This window comes from Tetrao urogallus (assembly GCF_951394365.1).
Source record: "Tetrao urogallus genome assembly, contig: scaffold_56, whole genome shotgun sequence".
Lineage (NCBI taxonomy): Eukaryota > Metazoa > Chordata > Aves > Galliformes > Phasianidae > Tetrao > Tetrao urogallus.
The window spans coordinates 12,850-22,866 of NW_027638877.1; positions in this window are offsets into that span (position 1 = coordinate 12,850).

Below are 10,017 nucleotides of genomic sequence, written 5' to 3' on the forward strand. Positions count from 1 at the left end.
ACCTTCAGAAATGGGGAATCACATCCCCATAGAAATGTGGGTCACACTCTCCTAGAAGAGGGAAACAACCCCCCCAAAAACGGAGATCACCCCCCCATAATGTGGGTCAAACACCCCAGAGAAGGTCAACCCCCCCCAGAAGTAGGGATTCCACCCCCCAGAAAATGGGGGTCACAGCCCCCAGAAATACGGGTCAAACCCCCTCCCAGAAATGAGAGTCACATCTCTATAGAAATGGGGTCCTCCTCCAGAGATGGGGGTCACATCCCCCAAAAACGGGAATCAGCCCCCAGAAATAGGGGCCACAGCCCCATACAAATAGGACTCCTCCCCCCAGAGATGTGGGTCACGCCCCACGGATGCCCCCCTCCTCCCCCCATTTGGGTGTTGCTGTGCACAGTAGGGCTGTAAATCTCAGCTTTGGGCCACGCGATAGAAATGGTCATAAAAAATTCATGGCAGGGAAAGCAAACAAACAATAAACAAACAGGCGGTAATTAAATGGTAAAGTAATGAATGCAGAGCATCGCCCTGTGGAGGTGTGCTGGGATGGGGGGTGGGGAGATGGGGGAGGCAGAGAGCAGTGGGGATGGGACAACGATGGGTCAGGGAAGGGACAGGGAATGGAATGGGACAGGGATAGGAATGGGGATGGACAAGGACAGGGATGGGAATAGAAATAGGACAGGGAAGGGACAGGGATTTGTTATGGAGGGGACAAGAATGGGATGGGGACAGGGACAGAGACAGGGATGGACTGGGACAGGGATGGGGATAGAAAAAGGGATAGGAATAGGACAACAGTGGGATGGACAGGGATGGGGATGGACAAGGACAGGGATGGGACAAGGAAAGGGACAAAGACAGGGATGGGATAGGGAGAAAGAGATGGGAATGGAAGGGGGATGGGGCCAGGGCAGGGCCAGGGCAGGGGACAGGGCATCCCCACAGCACAACTGTGCCACGTGGCAGTGATTTGCACATCCCAGCCAGAGCTCCTCCAAGTGCTTCCCCATTTCGCCCCCTCCAAATGCTGGGGGCACAGAGCCTTGGGGGGAGGGAGGGGGCAGAGCCCCTGTCAAGCGGTGGCTGCAGCTGCAGACAGACCGGGCAGGGTGAGCCGCCCCAATTAATGCTAATTGCACTCCCTCAATGTCTGGCACCACTGAACCCACATCGGTACCATAACTCGGGGGGGTGGGGTGGAACTCAATGTTTGTCCGGGGGGGGGGGGGAGGGACACAACACGCAGATCCAGACCCACATAGCATCGTCCCCCATAACTATGGGTTCCCCGGCAGGGGGGCAGCAACAGGGTCACAACGCAGTGCCCTCTGTCCGTTGCACACACACAGTCATTGACCCCCCGTTTTGGGGGTACCCGAGGGGGGGGCACACCCCCCATTCTGTGCCTGACCACAATTGCTCATTCTGACAAAGCCAGCCTGGATTAATTTTAATTTCTCCATGCAAATCAGTGCTAATTAGGATGGATTTAGTTCACAGCGCTGGGGCTGTGGGGATGGAGCAACACAGCCCTCACTTCCCAGAAGGGTTTATTTTTCGGGGGGGGAGCGCTACAGGTCAGAACTGGGGGCAGTGGGAACCCCCATGAGGAGCTCACAGTGCTCCCAATCAACATCTAGGGGGCACAGAGGTGCTGAGCAGTGTTGATGGATGGAGCATCCCCCTACAGAGCCCCGCAGCACCCCAGAGAGATCCAAAGAGCCCTAGAGGGTCCCTTAATGCCCCACAGAACCCTGCAGAGCCCCACTGAATCCACAGAGCTCTACATAGACTGACAGAGCCCTACAGAGGTCCCTCAAAGCCCCAGAGAGCCCCACAGAACCCTATGATGCCCTCAAAGCCCCAGAGAGAACTACAGAGCCTCTTGTATGGGAACTGCTGAGTCACGGCCTGAACCTCTGATTGATCACCTGAGGCGAGCCATGAGCCAGCCAGAGGAGCACAGGTGAAGGCAATTCACCTGTGCTGCTGGAAGGGGTGGAGCCTGGCTGCACCCCTCCTAGACCTATTTAAGAGCTGGCTACCAGAGGGGAAGGATCTCTTCTGGAGATCCCCTCTCTTGGTGTCTTCTGGTGAGCTCAGCCGAAGGGTAAGCTCTTCCGCTTATTCTCTTTGTGATCATTGTCTACCTTGCTTGATTCTCTCGATTATACTGTGATTACAACATCTTGATATCTGTTGATTAAACAACTATATTGCGATTATAGCATCTTGATTATACACCTCTCAAAGCCCTACAGAGCTGTATAGAGTCCTACAGAGCCCCTCAAATGCCCACAGATGCCTGCAAATCCCCATAGAGCCCTACAGGTCCCCACAGAGCCTCTCAAAAAAATATAAAGTGTATATAATGGTATAGAGCCCCTCAAAGCCTTAAAGAGCCCCACAGAGCTCTCCAGAGCCCTACAGTGCCCTATCATTCCCTACCGTGCCTCACGGGGCACCTCAAAGCCCCACAGAGCTCCTCGGTGTCCCACAAAGCCCCACAGAGCCCTACAGGAATTCTATGGAATTCCATGGAGCCTTGCAGATACTCTCGAAGTCTCACAGAGCCTTACAGAACTTCACAGAACCCCACGGAGCACCTCAAATCTCCACAGAGCCTTACAGAGCCCCACAGAACTCTCCAAAGCCCCATAGAGATTCTCAAAGCTCAACAGATCCCTACAGAACCCTACAAATCCCCACAGAACTCTAACAGAGCCCCACTGAGCCCAAAGTGACTCACAGCACCCTGCAGAGCCTTACAGAATCCTATGGAGCCCATCAGAGCCCCACAGAGCCCCTCAAAGTGTAGTGGTATTTCATGGAGAAAATGTCATACGTTTGGGATGGAAAAAGGTATTTGAGGGTGAAAATATCATATTTTGGGATGGAAATAGGTATTTCTGGGAGAAAACATCATATTTTGAGGAGAAACATTTTTGGGAGAAAACGCCATTTTTCTGAGGGAGTTGGTATTTCTTGGAGAAGATGTCAAATTTGGGGGAGAAAAGTGGCATTTCTTGAAAAAAAATAAATCATATTTTGGGGGAGAAAAGTGGTAATTTTGGGATAACAAGAGAAACAGCGTCTGAAAACCAAAAGACCTACTTTGAACTGGAGGACGTAGAGCTCTTCCTCTCTGACCGTGAAGCCCCCTGGGCTCTGCAGTTCTTCTGCTGTCCTGAGAACCAGGAACATGGAAAGCTGTCAGTTCGTGGAACTGGATTATTAACTGTTTAATTACCTGTGCTTTATGGGACCTTATGGCCCACCAACAGTAAAACTACAAAGCCGCGACAGAGGGGCTGTGAGGGGCACTGGGAGACACTGAGAGGGCCTGGGGGTCTCTGAGGGGCCCCCAGCATCCCTCCCATCTCCTTTAAGCCACACCACTCTCTCCTTGTGGAGACTCGGGGCTCCCCTCCTCTCCTTCCCACTCTCCCATCGCTTTCCCTGCACGCTTTCCTGGCTGTGTTCTCTTATTCCCATCATTTCTTACCCTTCTTCAGGTGCTGCTCTCCATTCCAGGATCTCCAACCTTACAGAGGAAATGGGGTTCATCTCAGAAGGTGAAGAGCTTCTTTGGCTGCGAGCTTCTTATTTCAGTCAGGTGGGTCCCAAAGCAGAGCTGCTGATGGAAGTGTCAGGGAAGGAGATGGAAACACTGCACATATCGTTAGGGAAGTGAATTAATTACACTGATTCTCAAGATGGTAACTTGAGCCAGGGAAGCAGCAATGGGCTTCAATGGCCTTCAGTGCTCCCTACACAGAGACAGCCCTAGGAGGTTCTGATAGGGAAGGCGCACCCCACTGTGACCAAACCCCAGTTGCAGGGTGCACAAATAACAAACGCACAGTTTGCAGAGTGATGTGGTTAGAACAGCATTTTACAGGTATTATAGTTAGAAAGATCACTGCAATAGTAACTGACAATCAAAAGCAACAATCAGAAATAAATGAAATGCCCACCTGTGTCCTCAGCTTGCAGTAGAAAGCTCCAAAGGGAGGAATCTCCAGAACGAGATTGTCACAGAATTACCACTAGACCTGAGTCTGTAACAGGGGCACAATCCCAGGAGACAAAAGAGAGAGAAAAAAAAACTACCCCACATGTTAACAGCACTGCCAGCCCTGGCCCTGCAGCTAATGAGACAACGCACGTGGTGAGCTATGCACTCAGGGGGAAGGGGAGAGAGTAGACAACAGCATGGGTCTAATAAAAAACAAACAAAAACAAACAAAAACCAGCAGCGATCTGAGGAGGAACAGTAGTTTACTAAATCCACCCAAATCAAAGAAAATGAGAAAGAAGCAGAGCACCAAATACAAGTTCTTACGCAGGGAAAACACGTGCCTTCTTCTTTGGTCCAGTCAGGAGCTCCACCTTTCCTCCTCTGTACTTCATATTCTCCATGAGTGCTGCTCCTTCCGTCCTATCTGAGAACCTGAAACGCCCCAGGACCAGAAAATGAGCTCTTTAACTCACTTTACACGATGTTCTGATGCAGACCAGTGACAAGAAGAAGTCACAACACCACAGCAGAGATCCTTCCCCAGAGGCAGTCAGCCCTTCAATGGGGTCCAGGAGAGGAGCAGCCAGGCTCCACCCCTTCGTTACTGAATCGCCTTCACCTGCGCTCCCACAGCTGGCTTGGTCCTCGCCCCAGGTGTTCAATCAGCGCTCCTGGCCCTGACCCAACTGCTCCCATTCGCAGGGTTGTGCAATGACAAATGTGGGTCACTGGGTGGCAAACAGCACTCGCTGCATCCCCAGCAGTGATTTCAGCCCTTTGCTCTCTGGGCTGCTCACACAGATCTCAGCATCTGCTGTGTCAGCACTGAGATCTGTGCTCCCCTGTCTGTTTGAAGCATCACCAATTAGCATTAAGGACAAACTGGGATCAAAATATGTGGGTTGCGGCAGGTCACCCCCCCCATAAACCTCCCTCAGCAGATGTTCATTTTCCTCGTTATCGCTGCTCTGTGGCTGTACCGGCACTTTAAGGGCACGGCCCCAAGCTGTGATGGAGCACCTGGGGGGGGCGCGGCCCTGCAGCACAGCTGGGGGCAGTTTGGCTGTGGGCGGGGCTGATCTGGGCTCCACCCCTCCCTGGCCCCATTTAAGGGCTGGGAAGCACAGGGACAGCATCCAAACCTGGGGGGTGCTGCCTTGGGGGTGGGGTGAGCTCTGCTCCTTGGGATGAGTGATCCCTTCTCTGCTGCAGGGCTGTGATCTCTTCCTTTCTGGGGGATCCTGACTGTGTTGGAGGGCTGGCAGCCATCTGCACCTGGAAGCTGCTTCCTTCAGAGTGTGGTGAGTATTGGTCCTTGGAATGGGGTAAGTGATTCCATTTTTATTTTAGGGTTGTGGCCTCCCCTTCTGGGGGCATCATGACTACATTTAAGGGCTGGTAGCTGTAAGAACAGCACTTGAACCTGGAGACTTTCCTTGGGGGTGTGGGGTGAGCCCTTAGGATGGGGTGAGTGATTCCTGCTTTATTTCAGAGCTGTGAGCTCTGCTTTTCTGGGGGAATCTCAAGCTGGGTTAGAGCAGCTGTATCTGCTATGCGTGTTGTTTCCTCTTCAATGGTTCTCACCTCATACTCTCTGATCTGGGGCTCTAAATGTAGTTTGTCTGCTCCCGCATCATCCCATTTCGTGGTTGTAACTCACAGTGCTATGTGTTAGTTGCACCCATGCAGAGTTTAAGGGCATTCTATGCATCATTTGGTGCATTAAATTATGTTCTGTGTCTCTTCTGATTTCATTTTTCAGCTTGATGAGTTTAAGGATTGTCTGGTCTTCTCTTGTCAGTGGTGTAAGATCTGCACGGCAGGTAATGAGCATCACGAGCCCCATGTTGGTGCATTGCTTGTGTGCAGGTAGGTTTGCCATGTGGTTTAACTCCCCATGATGAACATCCGCAGCTAGATCAGGTTGCTCAGAGCCTGACCCAGCTTCCCTTGGAAAGGGACAGTGCGTCCACTGTGTCTCTGGAAACCTGTTCCACTGTTTCACCACCATCCCTGTGGAAGGCATTTTCCTTATATCTAACCTCGATTTTCCCTTGTTCTTTCCTTTAGGTATTGAAAGGCTGTTACCAGGTTACCTTGGAGCCTTCACTTCTCCAGGCTGAGCAGCCCCAGTTCTCCTTACAGGAGAGGTGTTCTGTCTCTCGGTTCCTATTTGTGGCTGTACTCTGGATGCACTCCCTGCCTCTATGCCTCTCCTGCACTGAGGGCTCCATATCCGGATGCAGCACTGCAGGTGAGGCCTCACCAGTGCAGAGCAGAGGGGCGGGGGTCGCTTCCCTTTGTCTGCTGACCACAAATCCTTGGACGCAGCCCAGGATACGGTTGGCTTTCTGGGCTGGAAGGGCCATTGCTGGCTCGTGTCCAGCTCCCACCCACCAGTACCCCAGGTCTTATGGGGCAGGACTGTGCTCAGTTCTTTCATCCCCAGCTTGTTTTGGTGGTGGGTGTTCCCTCATCACAGCTACTGACCCTGCACTTGGATTTGTGCCTGCTGCTCAGCCTCTTGAGGTCCCTCTGGATGGTGTTCCATCCCTCTGGTGTGTCACTGTACCCCACAGCTTGGCATCATTAGGGTGCACTTAACCCCACTGCCACTGATGAAGGGGCAATCCTAGATGTGTATACAAACTGGGTATAGAACCCCTCGAGAGCAGCCCTGTGGAGGATATGGAGATCCTGGTGGATGAGAAGCTAGACGTGAGCCAGAAGAGCACGCTTGTAGCCCGGAAGGCCAACTCTATCCTGGGCTGCATTAAAAGAGGAGTGGCCAGCAGGGAGAGGGAGGTGATCGTCCCCCTCTACTCAGCTCTTGTGAGGCCTCATCTGGAGCGATATTTAAGGAGAAAAACAGGGATTTCTATGAAAATCAGCGATATTTAAGGGGAAAAACAGGGATTTCTATGAAATATTATAAATATATAAATATATTATAAAGGGTTAAGAGGTCACTCATAGGGAAGCAGGGGACCCACAGAGTGACACTGATGCTGCCCCCTCCCTCCCAGGATCCAGTGAAGGATGGCGAAGCCAACATCACGGCTGCCTTCATGCAGCTCAACGAGGAGATGCAGGCAGCCTTCCGCAACCTGGAGGACCGAGGGTCTCCCTCTGGACCCTCTGCTCCAATAACCCCCCCACGCCAATCCACCCCCCACCTACATCAGGATCTGTCCTCAGGGTCCCACTTGTCCTCGTAGAATCTTAGCATGGCCTGGGTTGAAAAGTACCACAATGCTCATCTGGTTTCAACCTCCCTTTTATGTGCAGGGGCTGCCAACCAGCAGACCAGGCTGCCCAGAGCCACGTCCAGCCTGACCCCGTGTCAGTAAGCAATTCTTTGTTTACCACATTGTGCCCTGTTCCTTTCATGAGTGATTTAGCTGGTTTAAAGCAGCTGCGTCTGCTATTGCCTTTCTCTACAACATTCTTTTCCATTATACGCAACTATACACTGCAGTGGTGTACCTCAGAGGTTTCATCAAGGTCTATTTCAAAGTAGCAGGAGTTTTGTTCAGCGTCAAGACAAAGGCCTTATGCCTTGATGGTATTAAATGTTGATGATGATGGTGTCATGTTTCAGTTAACATTAAAATTGCTTGGTAGTTAGATTTTGGTATGTGAATATTTAGAAAGAATGTAATGGACAGTGGCAAAAATGAAAAGCAACAGCAATTAAATCATTTTTTATAGATATTCATAAGCACTTTGCACAGCGTTCCTGGGTTTGGAGAAGTTTTCCTTTCTTTGCTTTGTTCCCCCGCTCCTCCAAACTTCTCTAATCAAAGAGAGAACGGAGATTCCCGGGCGCTGCTCCGCCAACCACAATCAATGACGGTTGTTCTTTACGCGGTTCCTGCTGCCGCCGCATGGCCAAGCACCGGAAGTGCAGCTGCCTCTGTTGGTTAAAAGGATAAGGTTAAAACAGGGATTTCTATGACAAAAAGCGGTATTTCAGGGGAAAAACAGGGTTTCAGAAAATAAGTGATATTTTAGGTTAAAAGCAGGGATTTCCATGAAAATAAGCGATATTTAAGGAGAAAAATAGGGATTTCTTTGAAAATAAGCAATACTTCAGGGGAAAAACAGGGATTTCTACGAAAATAAGCGGTATTTCAAGGGAAAAACAGGGATTTCTATGAAAATAAGCGGTATTTCAAGGGAAAAACAGGGATTTCTATGAAAATAACAACATGGGACATACGCAATACGGTTCAAGACTGGCGCATGCGCAGTACAGTGCCAACGATGCGCATGCGCAATAGGGTGCAAGCGCTGCGCATGCGCAGTACCCGGACAGAGCAGCGCATGCGCAGCAGTGTGTCACCGCAGCACAGGCGCAGTACTGTGTCACCGCAGCGCATGCACAGTAGGGTGCCAGGGCAGCGCATGAGCTGTGCGGTGGAGGGCAGCACAAGCGCAATAGGAAACCAGCGCAACGCAAGCGCAATAGGGTAACAGGGCAACGCATGCGCAGTACTGTGATCGCGCTGCGCATGCGCAGCAGTGTGCAAAAGCAGCACATACGCAGTGGTGTGTCAACGGAGCGCATGCGCAGTAAGACGACAGCAAAGCGCATGCACAATAGCGTGCAAGGGAAACGCATGCGCACTAGGATACCAGGGAAGCGCATGCACAGCAGAGCGCCACACTAGCACATGCGCACTAAGCTGCCAGCGAGACGCATGAGCAGTAGGTTGCGGACACAGCGCATGCGCAATAGGACGACAACATAGCGCAAGCGAAATAGGCTGCCACAGAAGCGCATGCGCAGTAGACTGCCAACGCAGCGCATGCGCGCTAGGGTGCCGGCGCACGCATGCACAGTAGGGCGCCTGACGGGCGCATGCGCACTAGAGGACGACACGGCGCACGAACAGTAGGGTGCAAGCCTAGCGCATACGCACTAGGATGCAGGCGCGGCACATGCGCAGTAGGTCGCCAACCACGCGCATGCGCACTACGGTGCCTGCGAAGCGCTAACACAGAAAGGCGCCAACATTCGCATGCGCAAAATGGGAGCTGCGCAGCGCATGAGCATTAGGGCGCTAGCCTTGCGAACGCACAGTAAGGTGCCTGCGCAGCGCATGCGCAGTAGGTCGCCTGTGCAGCGCATGCGCAGTAGGTTGCCTGCGGAGCGACAGCGCAGTAGGGCGCAAGTCTTGCGCATGCGCAGTACAATGGCTGAGCAGCGAATGCGCAGTGCGTTGCCAGTCTGCCGCATGCGCAGAACGCTGGCAGGGAGGCGCATGCGCAGTGCGTTGCAAGTCTGCCGCATGCGCAGAACGGTGTCTGCCTGACGCATTAGTAGAACAAAGCAATGTTTAAGGGGAAAAACAGGGATTTCTATGAAAATAAGCAATACTTTAGGGTTAAAAACAGGGATTTCCATGAAAATAAGTGATATTTTAGGGGAAAAACAGGGATTTCCATGAAAATAAGCGATATTTAAAAGGAAAAACAGGGATTTCTATGAAAATAAGTGAGATTTTAGGGTTAAAAACAGGGATTTCCATGAAAATAAGCAATATTTCAGGTTAAAAACAGGGATTTCCATGAAAATAAGCGATATTTTAGGGTTAAAAACAGGGATTTCGATGAAAATAAGCGATATTTTGGGGTTAAAAACAGGGATTTCTATGAAAATAAGCGATATTTTAGGGTTAAAAACAGGGATTTCCATGAAAATAAGCGATATTTAAGGGGTTAAAAACAGGGATTTCTATGAAAATAAGCGATATTTGATGTTAAAAACAGGGATATGGATGAAAATAAGCGATATTTTAAGGTTAAAAACAGGGTTTTCTGTGAAAATAAGCCATATGTTAGGGTTAAAAACAGGGATTTTTATGAAAATAAGCGATATTTTAGGGTTAAAAGCAGGGATTTCTATGAAAATAAGCCATATTTCAGGTTAAAATCAGGGATTTCGATGAAAATAAGCGATATTTTAGGGTTAAAAACAGGGATTT